Below are 22,257 nucleotides of genomic sequence, written 5' to 3'. Positions count from 1 at the left end.
ATAAGATTGTCTAGCTTTAAAATGAAATGGATTTTACCAAACAATCGAATAAGCTATCAGTGCTAGTGAGGTAACAAACTCCAAGTGCCATTCTTGAATAAGTTAAATATTGCAGCTTTTTTAATGACATAGGTGACAAATAAAGTTTTTGATTGTTTGAAATTAATTTGACTGGTTTTAATCATTGTGATTAACGCAAATTGAAAGTGGGTAACCACACCATCATTGCTTGATACATGTCAACATGTGATGCAAAAGTCAGAAGTACAAGCGGCTGTTTCAAGGATTGCAAAAAAGTATTAAATATCACAAAGCTCTATAGTCTATTTCATTTTAATTGTAAGTTTTACCATGTTTAAATAAAACATATTTAAATTTACTTGTTATTTTGTTGCATTTATATTTTTTAACAATTGCGAACGTAATAACAATAATCATAAACCCAATGAAAAGTATTTTCTATAGTTTGGTTAAAGAAGAATAATGTCCAGTAAAATCTGGTTAGGTTTGGTAAAAAAATTTCGTTGGCAAGCCTCATGTCCTGAAAGAATGTTGTGTTTTGCATGGGTTGCATATGGCGTTTTTATCTTAAAGCTTTTGAAATGATACATAGTTGAAAACAGATTTTTAATATTCTATTGTTAAGTTGAGAAAGGCTACTTATAATATAACCTTCGAAACGGTTGCAAAAAAAGCCAACATGTTCAGACTTGCAACTATGCCTATAAGGCCTTGCGCCAAGCACATTATACATTAATGTTTTGGGATATATTACTTTTTGACAAAAAACTCCCTTTATGTTGTTATCTTTTTTAATAGAAAATAAGAACGATCTTGAACAAGCATTGCATCGACGAAGGAGGGAAATTCGAAAACATGCCCAAGGCTGTTTGCAAAATATTCAGATGCAATATTTATCTAATTCATAAATGCATCTGTACATTTTTTAAGTGTGCAAGCATTGGTTAATTACGAATAAGAGTATCTCATTTGACTAACGACCTCTTTGTTCTTATATCGTCTACCAAAATAAAATTCAGAGATAAAATAGTTTAAAAATCTGTCGTCCGAAGAACCGGAAGTAAACATACCAATAATATTTCACTCTGGATCAGCAGACGATTTATTTCATAACGGAGGAATCCGAGATAGCCGATGTATCACGATTGATAATATTTTTGAGTAACGGCTAAACAGCACTATCATTATTGCGTTTTGCTAGTCAAAACGGTCCCAGTCAAAACGGCCCCTAGTAAAAAATAGTCAAAACGGCCCCACTTTGGTCAAAACGGCCCCAAAGACAGTTTTTAAGTTGGTCAAAACGGACCCATTGTGTAACAAAGAACTTTGTTCAATATTGTATTTATTTGAAGATATGCATGTTGAATAATCAAACATAACAATTGTTGTTAAACATTACAAGTATCAAATAGTTTATAATAATTGTCAAGAAAGAATGAAAAATGAGATATATAAGTAAGATTTCTTTGAAAAAAATGAGTTAATTCTATTTGTATCAAGTACATTCTAACATAACAATTGACAAGAAAGATATTTATGAGTAAGAAAATGAGTATTTTTTTTATAGTAAAACATAATAATTATCAAATAGTTTCTAATACCTGTCAAACATTATAATTGACAAGGAAGAAAAAAAGAGATATATAAGTATGATTTCTGTGAAAAAATGTTCTATTTGTATCAATTACATTCTAATAGTTGTCGAACATAATAATTGACAAGAAATATCGAAAATGTTTCAGTGTTTCACACTAGCAACACTGTAAAACAAACGCACAAACGCCCATCTAAATCAATATCTTGATTGATTTCAGTCATTAATAAGTTCATCACTCATTCATTTCAACTTCCTCTGGTCTCTTGGGTACCAATGGTCTGTAGAACGTACTGCACCTCTTCAAGAGGCCACTCGTGGACAGCGTCTCGGCCCTGTATCTGAAATGACAAAATTAAAACCATGATACATTTCGTTAAACCATACTTGAAAGAATTAGTTACAAAGATATAAGAATTCTGAGGAGGTCTTTCCCCTTCTGTGAGCCACCGGGTATCAGCGTGAAGGTAACTGGCACGTCCTCAACATGGTCCCTCGGTACTGGGGGATCAAGGAGAGACGCTTCTACATAAATGGACGGTTGCACAAAGGGCAGTTATAAGCGAACAGAAGTGTCCGGAACCTCCGTAAAACATAAAACATATTGATATATATTAGTAATTAAATAATAGTGTAGTCGGTAGTATATTTCATTACAAGTGCTAAATATTGAATCAATTAAAATTATAACATACGTCTTTAAATTTCATTCAGTTTATCATTGCTATATGAATGAAAAAAAATGAATAAATGAAAATGATAACATACACCTACGTCGCTGTTCACTGACGATTGAACATCTGTCATCTCTGCGTCGACGTCGCTGTTCACTGACGAGTAAACATCTAAAACATCTGTCATCTCTGCGTCGACGTCGCTGTGCACTAACGAGCTTTCCTATATATAAAAAAAACAATTGCGGGAAATAAGCGTATCATTCATTTTATCGTCTCTCGGACGCGAACTATATTACTACAGCGTTTGAAATTTCACATAATCCCCACATAATAATAATTGGAAGAACATGATTTCAACCACTTTAATTAATTAAAATGATAACCTACGTGTAATGCTGTCGACTGGTGTACAGGTGTGAAACAGTCTCTACATATGAAGTGCAACGGCTCTCCCTTACATGCTCGTTTGTATTCGGCATGGGAAACACGTGTTCAGAAAATAAATGACATGTCACTATTCTGCTGAAATCTTAAAATCTTGGGAAAAGATTCAGGAAAAAAATGTGTACACATTATATGGCGAATTAGGACGGTAACTCTTATCTGTCATACGAAAATTGCACATATTTAAATATTTGTTAAAAATAATATCATGCACAAATGAGTCTTTCTCTTAAGCACCCTTTATGGAAAACGTCCAAAAACTCGCTACGGAGACCTTAAATGCCGTCGAAATAGAACAATAAGACATTAAATCTATATCATTTGGACTCGCTGAATCCGAATCCGGTGCTACTTTTCCGTTACCCGTTAAAGGTACCATATATTTAAATATATTTTATTATTACAAACAATACTGATACAATGAAATAATTAATTCGTCGAGACTAGATACATATTGCCGCATCAAGAATACGTTTAATACAGAACAATATCTGAACATAATTACAATTTAAACTATGTAAGCTGAATGTCGTAGAAAGGGAATATCATTTCTTATTAATATGCACAATTTACAAAGATATACGAAAACATATTAACATTTTTATTTTTTTAATAATACATAAACAGTCCATTATTTATAGTCTCGTTTAAAAGTATTTGTAAATTTTGGCAAAAAAGTTATAATCAATATGTAAAAGTTTTTCATAAAGCACCCTTTATGGAAAACGTCCAAAAACTCACCACGGAGAGCTTAAATTCCGTCGAAATAATTTTGATCATTACAAACAACAGTTAACGAAATAATTCGTCAAGACTAGATACATATTACCGCATCAAGAATACGTTTAATACAGAATAATTTAATTAAATATTGTCATATGAACGTCGTAATAAATGAATATTATTTCTTATTAATATGCACAATATACAAAGATATAAGACATAACCAATACACATATGTAGAGCTGTACATTTATTGAAAATCTAAATATCAACTGATATAATTGATATTCGCTTACCTGAATTGCATGTTCGGTGTTGCCTTGTCTCACAAAGGTCGCATGATATTTCTGTTGATGCGGTCGAACTGATAAATCACACTGATAAATCACACTCAATACACTTATCCTCCACAATTTAGAATTATTATATAATAAGGCGCAATCAATATTTGTATGATATGTTTGTATGTACGTAAAATAAACTAAATCCTTTAAAGTTGTAATTGCAGACTTAACTAAGAAAATAACAGAAGTACATTTCATATATATTTTTTCTTCTGATTTTCGATTTCGTTTTGACTATCTGCGGGGGCGTTTTGACTAAATGTGGGGCGGTTTTGACTATCTGTAGGGCCGTTTTGACTAGATGTGGGGCCGTTTTGACCAAATGTGGGGCCGTTTTGACCAACTTAAAAACTGTGTTTGGGGCCGTTTTGACCAAAGTGGGGCCGTTTTTACCAAATGTGGGGCCGTTTTGACCAAGTTTTCGGTCATTTTGACTAGGGGCCGTTTTGACTTGGGGCCGTTTTGACTGTAAACCTATTGTTTCTGTCCGACTTACTAATCACATTTTTCATGCACTATTTCCAAAGCAAAGGTCATTAATTTTGGGCCGTCTCACAGTGGGCAAAGTGTGTGTGTGAGGGTGGGGGGCGGGGGGGGGGGGGTGATATGAAAAGAGAGTGCTTAAACTCAAACTTAAACGCCAAATGTTCTGAAATATAGGAATCTTTCAAACATAACAGGGACCTATACAAACATATTTGTTTGTATAGGTCCATGTTTGAAGGTACAGCCTGGCCGCAGGCCGTTTTCCGTTTGGTGACCTCAGGCGCATCCAGTCTCCCAACAGACCAAAAATATATTGACCTTATATGTGTGACTAACTTTAATAAAGATCTTGAAAGAATGAATTTACAGCTTGTAACAATGTAAAATATATTAAAAGACAATCGGTGTAAATTTCTACAGAATATTGTTATTTTATTTCATTACACGTACTTAACAAAGTCAAAGTTTGGATTGAGCAACATCAGGTGGTATGTAATTGCGCGAGGGATTTGATACAAGCTATGCTCTCAGCCATTCAAATCCCTGCACGGTTGAAGCACGTGCGAAACGTCGTGCAGATATTCAGCGAAAAGATTATTGATTACATTCGCAAATGTACTCACGCTTTCTACAGTTTGCTTGCACTATAAGTTTGATAATGATTTGTGTACACTATGCTCGAATGAAGAGATTGAAGGGAATAGGTTGCAAAAATTAAATACGTTACTTATTTTATTTTTACGCGTGTTTCTCGAGCCGGCGACACGAATTACCCAAATCTACCCAAATCTACCTAAATCTTCCCAAATCTACCAAAATCTACCCCAAATCTACCCAAATCTACATAAAAATAATTATTTTACATCATGTTTGTGTGATGGGCACTATTGTTTTGTTTAATGCTTCATTCTTCTCGTGACAATATGTAATTTCCCAATATAAATACTTAAAATCAAATATAGGTTACACACCACTTACTAATTAATCTTCCCAAATCTCTCCAAATCTACACCAATTAAAACTAATCAAAGCTACTTGTGTAATAAATTTGGAGACAAATATATATTGCTTCCTGTGGTTGCTATAGAATTGTGTCGAAAAGACCAACTAATGTCTAAAAAGAAGTAAGATAGAGCTAAATCAAGGTACGTAAAGAACACAGAAAAGCCAATAACCGCGTACCGAAAGCGCAGTGCCATTATCAAAAGCGAACTGTAAAATGTAAGTACTCAAAAAAATCAGATGACCAGTAAAATTTCAATAAAAGAATAACACGCAACCTTTTTTATGAATTAATTGTTCAAGGACTTTATCTTTCAACTTCGATCTTAAACGCGCAATATAATGTAAATTAACGATGTCGGCCAATAAAACAACATGCCACAATGATGCCGGGAATCAATTGCCTGACAATTAAAACATTAACAACTAACGAGCACAATTGTTGTTATAGACAGGGGTTAAGTTTCGGTAATTGGTAACATTCGTATGGTGCAGTCGTACAAATTTAACTTGTGATCGGGCGGGTAGGGGCGTTTAGCGTAGACCGAAATGGCACATTTATTAAAAACTATTAAATGCACTCGATTAAGACTTTGGATCTGATATTTGATGTTTTGTAAACCAACTTGCAATACTGAATGCTCGTGTCAACAAGTGCGTAGACATATAAATTGTATCAAGATTAATATCACTTTTGTTGAAATCAATCAGTTAGCGTCGTATTTGCTCAATCAAACATTTATATTACAATCTTATAGTCGAACTAATTTACGTCATCAACAATGGCACCACAACCGTTTAAGTGAGTTTTAATTAGAGGCAAAGTATTAAACAAATTTAATTACAAACCAACACTCGTTAAGTCATTAAAATCATTACATGTAGCATTTATTTAATTTTCTTACAGTTACCGAAAACGGTGATGTAAAAACCGGACAATTAATACTCAGTTTTCAATAAATGGAAAACAGATTTTGAAAATTTATATAAAGCAGGAGATAATGCAGAGACCCAAGATAATTTTAACCCATATCATCATGTTCACTCTCATGAAAGCAACATTTTAAAAGATGGAATCTCTATCTTAGACGTGAAACAAGCCGCACAGTCTCTAAACGAAAATAAAGCTTGTGGGGTTGACGGATTTCCGGCGGAATTGTTATGTTCGGAAATCGCATCTAGTTTTTGCGTAGACTGTTCTATGTATGCTTTGAAATGAGGAAAATACCGATGCATTGGGACTATGAAACGATAACCCCAATCTTGTCAGTTAATGTCTAATGAGTCCTTTGTTAAATACACTGCCAAAACCTGCAATGACATTTTAATAATTCGTAAACACTATATGTATGGTACTTTTGCACGTATATCTATCTGCACCTTTAACATGTTTAAATGATATTTATATCACGATAAATCTGTCCATAGTCTCTTGTAGCTCAAATTGAGTGGATTTGTACATTTTATTGTATGCATTTTAACTAAACTACCTTTAATTATATTTCAGTAAATGACACATGTTTCAATCATATAATCAATTGTGTGTGCAAAAATGAGACTCTAGTTAACTGTCTGTCTACAGTTGCGCACTACGGTAACTTAAAAAAGGTTATTACAAGTATTTGAGATAGCAATACCTGTTAGCATCCGCATTGAATTAATATGATGATTCATTATTATATATCATTTGTGGTTTCCAAAAAATATGCTGTTATTGATTTTCATTTCTATGTGTTTTATGTGAAACGAAAATTGTTTCTGTCACTTATTCTCTACAACCATCCGACTTTTAAGACAGCGTTACATCGAATAGCTAGCTGTGTTGGAGTCTTGCTGTTAATTCAAAGTCAACCATTCATAATTAATAATTATTATCACCTTCACAAATCTGGCCCGTTCACACAGTTTCTCAAGTACGTGTAAAATTGACACATACAGTTGGTAACGCGCTTATTATCTTCTACCTTCCACAATTAATTAGCACCGTTTGAAATAATGGAGGGCTTTATTTAAAAACGGTTTACTGAGAACTTAAAGAGTGAAAGCCGAACAACAAGAAGCATACGACAATATAACCGGTTAATCTTGATTTATCAACCTCATAACTAGTTTACACAGAACTCAAACCTTTATTTGAAAGGTCTCTGAAATTTAGATGCTATTGGCAATAAAGGTTCCGTGCATGCATATTATAAAAGGGGTTTGTTCCGCTATGCCGTTTTTAGGGAAGAGGGTTTCTTCCGAAGGGGGTTAATTCCGGTAATCTCGCATAAGTTGTTTATTGAAACTGGCAGACATCATAACATTAGCAAAACAAAACACTTTATGCTTTATGTAATCTCAATGATAAAGAAGACGAATATTGCTGTTACTTAAGCTCGATTGGTAATTGTCGGCTCGGTTACTACTTACATGTACCCCGGGTACTCTTAATTAAGTGTACTTACATGTACCCCGTGTACGGTAATCAAACTAAAACGTACCAGGAAGTTTCAACGCTGAATCGGTCGTTGTCGGCTATTTTTTTTAAATTAATGTTCACATGTATGTCAAATTTCTGTTAAATGCCCCCTATATTATCGAAAATAATACTCAAAACGCATGGTGCAGCAGTTTTATTTAAAAGAGAATTTTGTTTAAGATCAACGATATCGTTTAATGGTAATCGATAGAGCGTTTTACGACATCGGATTTCGGGCGTGAATACAAATCCGGTACAGTCTAATATCGGGGTACATGCAAGTATACTTAAGAGTACCCGGGGTACATGAAAGTAGTACCCGAGCCGACAATGACCAATGGAGCGTTACTTATATGTTCGTTTTATTAAGAAGAAAGATCCAAATTCATAACTCCACACTTCTCATTAATACCAAGTACCAGTATACATAATATTTTTGTAAACTTTTAAATAGTAATAATACAGCGACTCATAGGAAGTGAGCACTTTACTGTCTAATATGCTTTAAGAAAAGATATACATGTGTTCTTCTGTAACGAAACGTTCATTATTGTCATTTATTAACCGTTTCTTATGACATGAATGTACTTTGTTTAAGACTGTTACCGATTTTTGTTAATTTGAACATTATAAAATGAATGCCCTTTGTTGTGCCTGTTTAAACTGGTTTTCGTAAACATGTTGTTTATACTCAATTCATTGTTGATATGAACACACAACAAATACTTATTTGTATTTTAATTACTAATATTTCCAAGCATGTAAAAAGTCTAATGATATGAATCACGATGAGCTGTCATGTGCGTAATGTGAATAAAATATTTGTTCTGTTCTGATAATTTAACAGTTATATTGTTGTTTCAAGTACTGACTGATCATGTTTGTAACAATGAAATCTGAAATAAAAGAAAGGCCGACAATATGTTCACAGTTAGAAGCGGCAATTCAGTTCAGTTTGATGCGACATTTACTCTCAAAGGAAACTCGCCTATGAGATATATGTACAAAAATAATATTATTATTAACATTATTATTTACAACGATTCAGTTGGAATAGTGCGTTATCTTAATGAAAAAACAACAACACAATACTTTCCCATAACACATGTATGTCAGCTTTTTTTTAAATGTCTTGTTTAAAAATCACACACCCACAAACGCCATTTGTTGACACAAATAATTTCACTCAAATAAATCAACTTGCATATTCCATGTTTATCTGAATGACAGATCCCAATGACTACAATTGTGACATTCACACATATATTCGATATATAGGGTCCGTCATCCCGACCCCACTCGTTATAGTTTTTACCAGGTAAGGCACCAGTCGTGTCACCAGGAGTATTATTCCAGTAAAGAAAACACCGGTACTTCCCGTATATTAGAAAGTTTAACATGACACGCTGTTGCAGCTATATAAGACCATGAAATTTCTGTACATTATCGCTTTATGCGGTATAGCGTATGTTGAGAAATATATAATACTTCGAAACGTTTTGACTGTCTTTTGCGTCTGGATTATTTCTTTTCACTCTAGTGTGACATTCAGTGACTTGTGCATTTTTTCCAAAACAGTTTTTCGTGCAAGTCTAAGTTTGTTTTATTTGTTTACTTTGAATCGCAATATTTCTTAGTTAATTGGGTATCAACGTTAGTAACAAAATGGAATTTACGCGTAAACGTGCAGATAGGTATCCTTGTGGCGACTGTAAGTTGAAATGTGTCAGTGCTTCTTTGTTTTGTGCAACGTGCAGTCAGTGGTACCATGGTGTTTGTGAGAATGTATCTGAGATGGAACTCAATCAGTGGGGTGAAATCGATCTGAACTACATATGCGAGCGGTGCCGTTTGGTCAATAACTGCAACTTCGATTACTCACAGGGGTTGAGTCGCCTAAAGAAGGTATCTAATAGAAACAGTATATTAACGAACAGTTGTAAACTGAAGTCTAAGTTTAGAATCATCGTTCGAGGTTTATCCATTCGCTGTTCAATATATAGAAAGAAAAAAAAACACATCCTAATTTAGATAATGCTATACATCGGAAGTTAATATATTGCTTATATATTTTTATCCCATTTTCACAGCGACATTGACGGTATAACACGTTGTGGGATATACTTGCTTGTATTCAACACTGTGGAATATACCTGTCGCGTGCACGGACTACTTTTTAAATGACGTCATGCGATATGCGCTAAAATTAGGTCGATATTGTTTGGTTCATTGATCGAATTTTAAGGTCACCCATTAGAAGAAAATGTGCACATTTTGCAGAAAAACATATATCTGACATATTCACCAAAAGAAATGTTGAAATAAAATATGAAATTACACGATTTTTGTTTTGTTATTTTTTTATTTATAACAAAGTCGACAAAACTTAAGCTTCAAAATTATACGACCTTCAACCTTTAAAACTAGTCATATGACATAATTTTTCGCCATCCGTATAATGAATCAGCTGATTGATGGCGTCATAAAATGGCATACTTGTTGCGTCATTTTCCTCATTTTTTTGACGATTTATTATAAACGCGACTTATTTCACATTTTTTCTACATGTACTGTATGTCGACATATCTGAATTGTCAATTGATCACATTTTCCTTATTTCGTGTAATGTGCATTGCTTATAACCAAAGCATATACTTTTGACATTTAACTTAAATATTAAGAATGTACAACAAGCCATACACATATCGCACAGTTCATGAATAATCTGCTATGTTTGCTTTCCTATTTAATTCACGTTAGGCATAGAGCTGTGTAAAGTATAAGATGGTAAAAATAGCACCACACTGGAATTGGGAACGTCCCATTTTGTACACGGGTATTTTCTACTTATTTATCTGTTGTGTACTGGAATGTTTTCCATTCTTTGTGTATTTATATATTAAATTATTTTCTCGTACAATAAGGGCATTTACCATAGATAAATAAAACATTGTGCAAGTTTAAACATAATTATGTTTGTATGCAGAAATCTGCAAATGCAACCGAGTTTACCAACGGCTATTATTAGATAAACTGCTCCGGTTCATTTGAACAGCAGTAATGTAGAGTACATGACGTAGCGTGTGACGAAGAAGAAAGTTTATCGCGTTCATAAACTCATTTGAATAAAGTGATAGAATGGCATAAGGGTCTTTATTTAACTATGCTAAAATAATTATTAAAGACCCTAGATGCAAAATCGTCAATTATTGAGTTAAATGGATTATTAGATGGATTTTAAAGGATAATTAAAGGTAAGATACTAGTTCTTACTAGTCCAAATAATTAGACGTAAGCTACCCCGCTTACCTCATATTTATAGGAGTATAGTTCTTACGTGTTTTGATTTTTGTTTGTACTTTTGTCGTTCCCTGTTCTCGGGGAAATGATTTTAACATGGGCGCCATTGATGCATCGGATCACACACGGCATACCCATAACATTTTATAAAAAACACGTTCTGCGCGTCCTTAAATTCGTCCGAAGTCGGAAAACGTATTGCCCTGTATATTTTGTCAAATAAAGTGTCAGTCGCTGCAATTGTCTGTTTACTCGTCAAAATTGTCAAGGTCTTCGATAGCTAAAGAAACTTCAGCGTACAGTTTATTTAGTATTGAAAGACCTGTACAAAGTCGCGCCAGTCAAAAATCATAAAAAGCGACATAAAGTTATGGTAGCCAGAACTAGGTCGTCGATGGTGTACATGTATGTTGACATCGACAGCATTTTGTCAGGAGCAATCGCCGCCATATTGGATTTGATCATTTTCTTTCGAAAATAAAATGAATTATAGTAAAGTAAAATCTTCTTTTCGCGGTCGTAATGTGTTAAAATTCGCATACTGCGTAAAATTGAATGTAGGCATATGGTGATATTTTTTACTTGTTTTACAGTTTGTGTGTGAATTTTTTAAAGACTATTTTGCGTACCAGAACAAATACATGTATATCACTACGCATGGTTACATTTGTTAGATTTTAAGCGCTTTTATGACTGAATTAAAATTATTGTTAAGGTTATTAGATCTATTTATGTTAAATGTCACGTTGAAAAAATCAAATGGGATAAATAGAATACTAGGATTAGCGTTGAATACAGAGAAGTTTATGTTGCTCGGCTCGAACACCGAAAGCGCTCGCCAAGGCTCGCGCTTCCGGCGTTCTAAGCCTCGCAACATAAACTTCTCTGTATTCAACGCTAACCTAGTATTCTCTATGTATTTGTCTTTTATATACTTAACGTTGAGAGGGAACGTCACCCTAAGACGTTATTATTTTGTGTTGACTTGGGCAATTAAAACATGTTTCGATAACTCAAATTTATCAAGCTTGCTTATGTTTAATCCATGTACGTTTTTTACTTCCCATTTGTTGAGGGACTTAATTTACCGAAAGCGCGCGCAATAGAATTGTCCAAAGCGTACTAGTAGATGCGTTACATATACAGTGAGCATTATTATCACTATGCAATTAATTATATTAGCTTTACTAACCACAAACCATACGCACCGGACTTTAAATTTCAAATTTAAGGTCAAATTCGCAAATAATACGTTTGAAATGAATTGATGCCCCGTGGTGACAACCGTAATGTTCAAATCACGCACGATTTGTTTAAAAATCGAATCTCAAAATATATCTGTATGAGATAAAAAATAAGAGCTATTTCTTTACATGTGATAATAATTATAGCGATAAGTTTTTAAGGGACAACAGTAGTAAATCGGTAACGCCAGAAACTAAAGCAGAGCAGAACAGAACAAATAATTTATTCACTGAAAGCATGTAATGCAGTAAATTGCTACTTTTAGAAGGGTACCTTCATTATTACTAAACTTCAATATGCATACTTGATCTTATTGAATAGTTATGTTGATGTGAATTTGGATCTTTTTCTGAATTAATTTGGACTAAGTATACAGTGATATTCGTCTCATACATACATAGAAAATAAATTGTTTGTTTCTGCTCATGTTATGTTTGCCAGTTTCAATTAACACATAATGTGACGATAGGCGTATTTTAGCGTTAATATTTCTTTACTGTCAATGACATCTTAATACACAGATTTAAGTTAAAAAAAATAGAAAGGAATTTGATAAATTTGATACACAGATTTAAGTTTAAAAAAATAGAAAGGAATTTGATAAATCAACATTAACTCTCCACTCAGATACATAATCTCAGAGTCTAGTCGTAAATTTCTTTAATGTCAATTGCATCTTAATACACAGATTAAGTTTTAGTTAAATAAAAATTGAAAGGAATTTGATTAATTTTGTTAAATCTTTCATTTATAATTGCCTCAGATAACAACCATACACCTGTAAATCCTGTTTGGTTTGTGTTGCAATTTATAATCTTCGGATGTTAACGACAGTCGTAAGGATATATTTTCCTTATTTCTTTTGATGAAGTTTAAAAACAATTCTTAGGTATCTATGTATAAAGAAAAGCGACCAACCTCAGCATAGAGTGACATCGAATTTGTTGACAGTTTTAAATTTAACAGTCTTCGGAGTCCGGTGACTACGTTCAATATTAGTTGCCGCAATAAATCACCAAATTAAGGATTGACAGGACGTCACATCTGCAAACAGTTTCGCAAAACAACTTAACGTCGTGATGCCTCAGAACTATAGCCCCGTTTATGTTATGGAATAATATCTCTCCCGTTGACCAGCTCTTTGTAATTGTTTCGTATCTTCTAATTAAATAATATTTCTAATGTTTGACTAAAATATGCACTGTTTCGTGTTTAAAAGCCACCTGTTGAAATCCGATAACAATTTATTATTATTTTTTATTTATAAAATTATTTTAATCACAATCAAAATATATATTCACCTGGTATATTTAGGAAAACGGTGAACTCCGAGACTAATAATTCCGGATCGCAACGCAAGTGCATACCAATTATCAATGCAAAGAAAATAACTAAAATACGGATTTTGGCAAAACATAACTGGTTTGGTGTGGCTGCGGTCTTATGTACTTGCGTGTTCGTTCGAAATATAAAACTTTGAACAAGCAAGTTTCATTCGTTGTCTAACTTAATTATGTAGACATTTTGTTTTCTTTTAAAGGAACCTTTGCACGTCTTGGTAAATTGAAAAAAAAAGAGAGAAAACATATATTTCAGATTTGCAAATTTTCTTCGTAGTTATGTTTCTTTGTGAGGAAACAGTAAAACTGAACATTTATCAGTTTCTAAAATACTCATTGTATTTCTTAGTGACGACCTGGAAATTATAAAGCGTTGCAACGCAAAACGATTGAATAATTTGGAGAGTTCTTTTGCCGTTATATTTTTTGACTCAACGAGGATTGCTTGTATGAAGTATAAAATACATCTCTCACTGTATGAGCACGGATGGCCGAGTGATCAAAGCGTTTGACTCATACTTCAGGGGTCAGTGGTTCGAGCCCTATTTGGTTATTTTTTCTTTCTTTGATTGTATTCCTATGTTTTACTACAGCTTTTTAGATCCCATATCTATCAATATAAAGCATTTAATTACAAATACATTCCAAAATCTGTGAAACGGTCCATTTAAATCACATCGTACCATTTTTTGTTACGAAAAGGTAGAAAGTCCAAATCAGGGACCTATACAAAAAAAAAAAGCAACACTTGGTTAATTTGTTATCTTATTTAGTCTCGATTGCTTTGTCACGGTCTCGCTTTGTCAAAATGGCTGCTGTGAAAATTTGCCCCGTCGCGCGAAGTCTCGTTGGGTCGCAAGTCTCGTTTCCCTTTTGCGTAACAAGGCGTTAGCTTGTTCCTCGGTTCAGTGAGTGTCTCATCCCTTTGTTTGTTTGTTAGGTCCCTGTCCAAATCTAGCGAAAGATCATATTTGTCACATTCGTCGACGCCATAATGCAAATTACAAATCCAATAATAAAAGAGCGGTAGTCTATACTGTGTAATGAAACCTGCTGTGTTGATCCCTATCTTATCAACTCAATACACAGAAACCTGGTCAGTGTACTGAAATCATTGAAATGAATGGTTGCTAAATTGTTGTGTAAATTTACAGTGATGATATTGAAGTTTATTGAAGATTTTTGAAACGAATACTAGTACTTGGTGTCAAAATGAGTCAAAATGAGTATTCCTAAACCATCAGTGTATGGGGAATCAGGGCGATACCCGTGATATATAAATTTCTTATGTGCGAATTATAAAATATTTTATAAAATTGTATACTGTTAAACAAACTAATTAGTACATTATGTTTATGAGAAATGGTCATTATATGCGCCGTGTTCTGAGAATACTGGGCATAATGCATGTCCACATCAGGTCTAGGTCTAATCAGGGACGACACTTTCCGCTTTTAAGGTTATTTGAGTTTCGCGAATTTCCCTCCTTACCGATAATTAAGTTTAGGCGGAAAGTGTCGTCCCTGATAAGCCTGTGTGGACTGCACAAGATAATCTGGGACGACATTTTACGCACATGCATTCAGACCAGATTTCCCAGAACGCGACTCATAATGCGATGTAACAATTGTACTTAAGTATTGAAGTATGCCACTTGCTTAAAAATACTGGTTTTGTATAGGTTTGGACGTATCCAGAATCAGTACATGCAAATGTATTCATTCCTATATTTAAAAGTAGACGTATGTAGATTTGTACATAGGTTTGTGACTAAATGATTTAAATGTAAAGAGTTCATTAACCTTCAAACAAAGAATTGAAACATCGATTATAATTATCTGATAACCTTTTAACACATTGCTAGAGCGTTTTCTATCTAGCATATATGAATGAACTTTCTGTTGTGTTCAGTGATGCAATTAACAAAAGACATTGCTAGATAGAAACGCTAGCAATGTGTTACAAAAATTAATAATATTAATAAATTAGTACCGTTAAAAATATCGGATGACAAAAATGCAAGCGTCCGTTGTATTTTCTATCAAAGCGTTCAATACCGAATTATATCAGTAAAAATATTTATTATTTATTATTTAAAGTTGATATCAGTTCATGTTAATTGTTTCTATTATCCGTGAATCGAAAAGATCGTCAATGATTCGAAACATTTGATACATTTTGTATTGTTCTCTAGCGCACGGCTTAGTGTATGCTTAAATATGTTATTGATTAAGATTTAGAGTATACACAATTTACTGACTGGTTCTTACATAATTTGTAATAACTTTTGTTCAAGTAAAAAGTTTGCTTGTTATCATGGTCCATTTTACTAGTGTCGAGAATGTGTGAAAATGTGTTTTCTGGTACCTAGATCTTGTCAAGGTGATTTTGTATAAAAGAGTGCTTTGGTGAAAGCGTACATTTTGCAATAATGTCCCCTTATTGTATCAGCAAACTGCAGTGGTGCACGCAGCGTTTCGTTGTTTGGTTAGCTTTCGTCACTTGTATCCCGTAACTACGCAATGCGGACTGTGCCACCTCGCACTTATCACATCTAGGGCGACACTAGACACACGAAGCGATACTTGATCTTTTTCTTGCCAGTCGCGGCGATACTCGATCTTTCTCGCCAGTCGCGGCGATACTCGATCTTTTTCTTGCCAGTCGCGGCGATACTCGATCTTTTTCTTGACAGTCGCGGCGATACTTTTTCTTTTTCAAGTGTTTGTAAAATAAGATTAGCCTGTGCATACTGATAATCCTGTGCAATGCACACAAACTTATCAAGGACGACATCTCTGATTTTATAATTTTTTTCGATTAAAGAGAGTCTCTGGTACTGGGACGAGAATTTATTCATATGCATTAAGGCCTGTTTTCCCAAAATAAAGCTTAAATGATAGTTTTATTAATGATATTTTATTGATGAATAAAAAAACACACATCTGGACCTGTGCTTTAAATTTGAATGAGTTGTGTTCATTTAAAACTTGCAATATAGAAAGCTATAACATAATTTTTAAACTGAGTTGCGTCTAAACTTCAACTACAACAGCGAACACCTACAGTGCTTTCAGCGCTTTTATTATTAATATTGCTGGCATCGACACATTTATTATTACACTGCAAGATTATTCTAGCATTAGTAAACCGAGTACAGATTAACTTAATTTCATAATCATTTTGATATATATTGACAATATATATGCGATACACGAGATTCGGATTATATGGGCGATATTTGAAACATAAAATATCGTGCGTCGCCGCGACTGTCAAGAAAAAGATCAAGTATCGCTTCGTGTGTCTAGTGTCGCCCTTTGAACGCTACACACGAAGCGATGCGATTGATCAAGTATCGCCGCGACTGTGAAGAAAAAGATCAAGTATCGCTTCGTGTGTCTAGTCCCATGATGAAAAAGTGCGAGATTATAGATGGCACTATCCGGATGCCGTACGTAACTGATTTAAATTGAGGATTTTTTACGTCAGGACCTGTATCTCACATATAAACTAATATGCATCAACATACTGCGGTGGTGCTCGCAAAGCCTTCGTAACTCCAGAGTAATGTCCCCTTAATTGATTGAAATTAAGAATTTTATCTGTGTTGCGATGTTGTTCAGAATTTTATGAAATTCAAATTCAAGGTGTATTATACTTTGGTGGTTCTTACATAATTTTCGTCAGGACGGGGTAGACGTTGTTCTGGGTTAGCTTGCGTAACAATAAACAAAGCAAAATGCGTGTAAGACCAATTTAACAATGGGTGTTTCATTAAAGGGGAATTTTCACAGATTTTTGCATGTACTGACGTTTGTCATGAAATGCTTTATATTGATAAATGTAAACATTGCATCTAAAAAGCTCCAGGAAAAAGATCAAGAATACCATTTTAAAAAGAAAAAAGGCACCCTCAATAGGGCTCGAACCACTGACCCCTGGAGTCTTGGAGTAACAGTCAACCACTTAAACCACTCGGCCATTCAGGCTCATACAAAGATTGATGTATTTTATACTTTATATAAGCAATTCTCGTAGTTTCAACAACAGAACTATCCCAAATTGTTTAATCATTTTACGTTGCAACGCTTTATTGTGTTCAGGTTTTTAAAGGGATCTTTTCACAGTTTGGTAAATTGACAAAATTGAAAAAAGATGTTTCAGATTCGCAAATTTTCGTTTTAGTTATGATATTTGTGAGGAAACAGTATTACTGAACATTTACCATAGTCCAATATAGTCATTATATGTATCTTTGGACGATTTGAAAACCTAAAAATTATAAATATAATTATCCATATTGAATAATTTGAAGAGTTCTGTTGTTGTCGTTTAAATTTACGAAACTACGAAGATTGCTTATATAAGGTTTAAAATACGTAATCTGTGTATACCCGGCGGAATAGACGAGAGGGCTATTGCGTTTTTACTTCAGACTAACTCCAGGACTCCGGGGGTCACTGGTTCGAGCCCTAACACCGGCTACTTGTTTTCCTTTTTTTTTAAATTTTATTCTTGATTTTTTACTGGATCTTTTAAGATCCAATGTTTACATTTATCAATATAAAGCATTTAATGACAAACTTAAAAATATGCCAAAACCTGTGAAAAGGCCCCTTTAAATCATAATTTTCAAAAGATGCATATGATGGCTCTTTTAGAGCATGGTTAATGTTCAGTATTACTGTTTCCTCAGAAATATCAACGAAAATTTACGAAGCTGAAACAACATGATTTAATTTTGTCAATTTACCAAAACGTGAAAAGGCCCCTTTGAAATCCATTTAAATTAAACGTAATAAATGTAAACAAAGATTTGACTTTCGCATGCAATAATTAAATTTTTACAAACACATCATATGCGTAGTTGAGTTTTACCTACAACTACGTGCTGTCTCAATATTTGTATACATGAACTCCGAAGCAATTTAATCTGCTTATTGTATACATGCATAATAACCATACAAAATGCAAAATGTTCGTACTACAATTTAAACGCACGAAAGTAATAATCGTACTACAATTTAAACGCACGAAAGTGTTTTTTTTAAGGCCGCACAGACGAACAACATCGGGGCGCTGAAAGCTGCGGTGTCGAGGGAGATGATGTTTGGAGTACGACTCAAGGTGCCTTTTGGGACTGTTAAAACGTTCCCCACAGAGGATCTCGTGGCCAGCAGTATTCTGGACATCTACACTGATGAGCCAGGCGTGCCAAGAAAAACCACTGGGAATGGCGATTGTTTATTCAACGCAGTGTCTGTACTCCTCTGTGGACACGAGGGACTAAGTATGGAGTTGCGTTACCACACGTGTCTTAGTATGGTACAGAAAGAGCGCAATTACCGATCGCACCATCTCGCAGAAAAACTGGACAAGTTGGCGGAAAACTACAAGCGTTCATGCATGGATTCGGCAATAGTCACTTGTTACTCGGACGGGTGGACAATTCTCGCCTTGGCGGATGTTGTTTCCAAGCAAATCAAGCTGATTTATCCGTTTGCCAACAAAGATCAGGAATACGCTTACAAGGCACTCAACACAGTGTTCACTCATGACCACTGTGACAAGGAGGCCATGCTGACCATCATGTGGTACGCGATGGGACGTGTGCCAGTCAGAGATGAGTATTATAAAGTCAACCATTTTTGTGCAGTGACGCAGCAACAGGCACCAACTAACAGCACGCCAGTGAGGGACGACAATAGCGACGCTGATATCAACGAAGCAGAGGTATGGGCAGTGCCATCAAAGCGGTGCATTACCACTCCGAAGCGTCCAAGGTCAGAGACTTCGGTGTGTAGCGGTAACCGCTATGAAGTCCTATCGGACACACGCCCATCTGAAGAGCATCTTGACGACACGATGGACTTCGAAGACAACATTTCAACAACACTTCCAGCGAGGCGAACTACAGTTAAGAGACGAAGAAATACAACGAATGGCGGCTCCCCGACCACAAACTCTGGGCATTCGCGGGAACGCCTTACTGCAGAAACCAGTAACGGACATTCAGATAGCGGCAGTGACATTACAAATTTACCCGGTTCGAATTTTCTCAACAATGAGGAACTATTTAAGATTTAAAAGACAGAAACGAAAATTAATTCTATTCCGTGCGGTGAAAAAATAAACGCCTATGTCGTACTGAAGCACCCTGGAAGCGTCAGATCAAGGTTTGAATTTGTTGACGACTGTGGCATATGGGAGGCTGGTACCACTGTAAACCAGTATTGGGCATATACCGAAAGCAGCGGCATTAAACCTGTTTACAAACACAACGGGGTATATTGTTCCAAGAACCAGATTAACAAGACAATCCGATATGTGCCATATGACCCTCAACCGGAATCAATTTGTAAACTGCATCGATACTATGCGAAATTAAAGGGTGACTCCTATTCCAGACGCATTTCAATTGTCGCAGAAGCCACCGGCAGCTTGGTCCATCTGCACCTGAAATGTGTCGCCGGGTATTTAGGAGCCCCAACAACACACGGAAATGCCAAATCAGGGGAAACATATAAGCGAACGAATCCCGAAATACTCTGTATGGCTTCAAACAAAGTACACGAAGGACGAAAAACAGCCACTCAAGTAGTGAGTGACATGGTCACCGATGACAGCTTCCAAGCACCAAAATCTGCCAGACAAGTTCAAGACAAAATATATAATGAAAAAAAGAAAATTGAAAACATCCCGAAAAGATCAGGTAATGTAGCCGACCAAGTTTTAAGTGTAATATCAGATTTAAATAACAATGACTTCGTACAAGAAATTATATTGACCAAAAATAAAGACCCTGTTGTAATACTATATCATGAAAATCAAATTTTAGATCTGAAGCGAAATTGTGAAGGAAACAGCGGAACATTTAACATCGGCAGATTTTATGTTACAGTGTTGTCTTTTAAAAATCAGTCAGTCACAAGAAGAAAAAACAACCAATTTCCAATCACAATGGGCCCTATATGTTTACAATTTAATGGACAGGAACACGCATATCAAACCTTCTTTGATCATATTCGAAATAAATTAGGTACTGACAACTTCACGTTAGGAACGGACGACGAAACAGCTATGACAAATGCACTTCAGAAAAGCTTCCCGAATTCGACTGTGCTTCTATGTACGAAACATTTAAAGGATAACATAATACATCGGATGCAAAAGGAGGGCATGGGTGAACCAACACGAAAACAAGTGATTAATTCCATTTTCCATCCTTCATGCGGATTAGTATTTAGTCCAACGACGTTCAATTTAGCCAACGAGCAGATGACGTAAAACAGATAATAAGTGATAATGCCAATTTCTCCAAATACTTTGAACGACATTTGATACCAAAATTGAAAAAATGTGTATATATGCCATTAAAACAAAAACAAATATCACAACTATGGACAAATAACAATGCTGAATCCATCAACAACAGACAAGAAACTCAACACAAAATCTTATCAATCCAAAGTGCAATCGAGTGTATTTCGAACATTATTAAAGCTCACATGAACGACTTACGCAGGGCACTTTATGGATCCGGAAATTACTTATTATTTGGTGAATACAGAAAACACTTAATGAACGAAGCTGCTTGGAGAAATAAAAACCCAGATGAAAAAAACGCAATTTTCAACGAACGGACGGTCGGACGAAGGAACGAACGAACGGACGGACGAACGAAGGAACGGAAGAACGTTAGGACCGACAGACGAAAGAAACGAACGAACAAAGGAACGGATTGAGAAAGGGACGAACGGACGGACGAACAAACGGTATAACGAAGGAACGAACGGACGGACGCACGAAGGAACGAAGGAAGGAACGGACGGACGGACGAACGAACGAACATATGGACGGACAAAGGAAAGAACGAACGGACGCACGTACGGGCCGACAGACGAACGAATGAACGGATTAAGAAAGCGTCGAACGAACGGACGGACGAACAAACGGAATAACGAAGGAATGAACGGACGCACGAAGGAACGAACGAAAGAACGGACGAACGAACGGAGGAACAGGCGGACGAAGGAGCGGACGCATAACCGTACCAACCGACTGACGGGCGAACGAACGAACGGACGGACGAAGAGACGAAGGACAGACGAACGAACGGCAGAACGAATGAACGAACGGACGGACGCGCGAAGTAACGGACGATCGAACGGACGAACAAACGAAGGACCGGGCTGACGAACGAAAAGTATGTACCAACGGACGGGCGAACGAACAAACGTACGGACGAAGGGACGAACGAATGGACCGACGAACAAACGTCCGCACGAACGTACAAACGGTATAACAAACGGAACGAACGGAAGACGAACAGACGGACGGAGGAACGAAAGAAGGGACGGACGGATGAAAGTTTCAAGCCAAAATTACCTGTGCCAATTATATTTCGACTGCTCCCGCCCCTGACCTGGCACTGACTTTGTCGATTTCAGTCCCAGCAGAACCTTCCTGTGGTACTCTACAAAACACTACAGGAAGAGGAAGCTGGAGGCTGAGCAGGCAGGGGAGTTCCGAAGACAGTATATCAAGAAGTTGCCATACCGCAGCTGTAATAGACGAATTCTTCCAACAGATGTCCAAGCAAGAAGTGCCGGTGCCC

The 22,257-nt window shown here is 35.6% G+C and overlaps 1 protein-coding gene across 23 annotated transcripts in view; it reads right to left on the bottom strand.

Moving 5' to 3' along the window:
- Positions 1 to 22,257, bottom strand: part of LOC127856983 (nuclear protein MDM1-like) — a 233,583-nt gene that overhangs the window by 38,972 nt on the left and 172,354 nt on the right. For 3 of the 23 annotated variants that reach the window (XM_052393232.1, XM_052393291.1, XM_052393373.1), the window contains exon 1: positions 1,003 to 1,103. The exons of 19 other annotated variants lie outside the window; for them this stretch is intronic. The gene's annotated coding sequence lies outside the window, so the exon portion shown is untranslated. Of the gene's footprint in view, positions 1 to 1,002; positions 1,153 to 22,257 lie in introns of those variants that run through there. One more of the 23 variants, XM_052393315.1, reaches the window with a different exon arrangement.

This window comes from Dreissena polymorpha, chromosome 1, assembly GCF_020536995.1.
Source record: "Dreissena polymorpha isolate Duluth1 chromosome 1, UMN_Dpol_1.0, whole genome shotgun sequence".
NCBI lineage: Eukaryota > Metazoa > Mollusca > Bivalvia > Myida > Dreissenidae > Dreissena > Dreissena polymorpha.
Note: the sequence above shows the minus strand (reverse complement) of the source record. Positions and strands in the feature narration are given on the sequence as shown.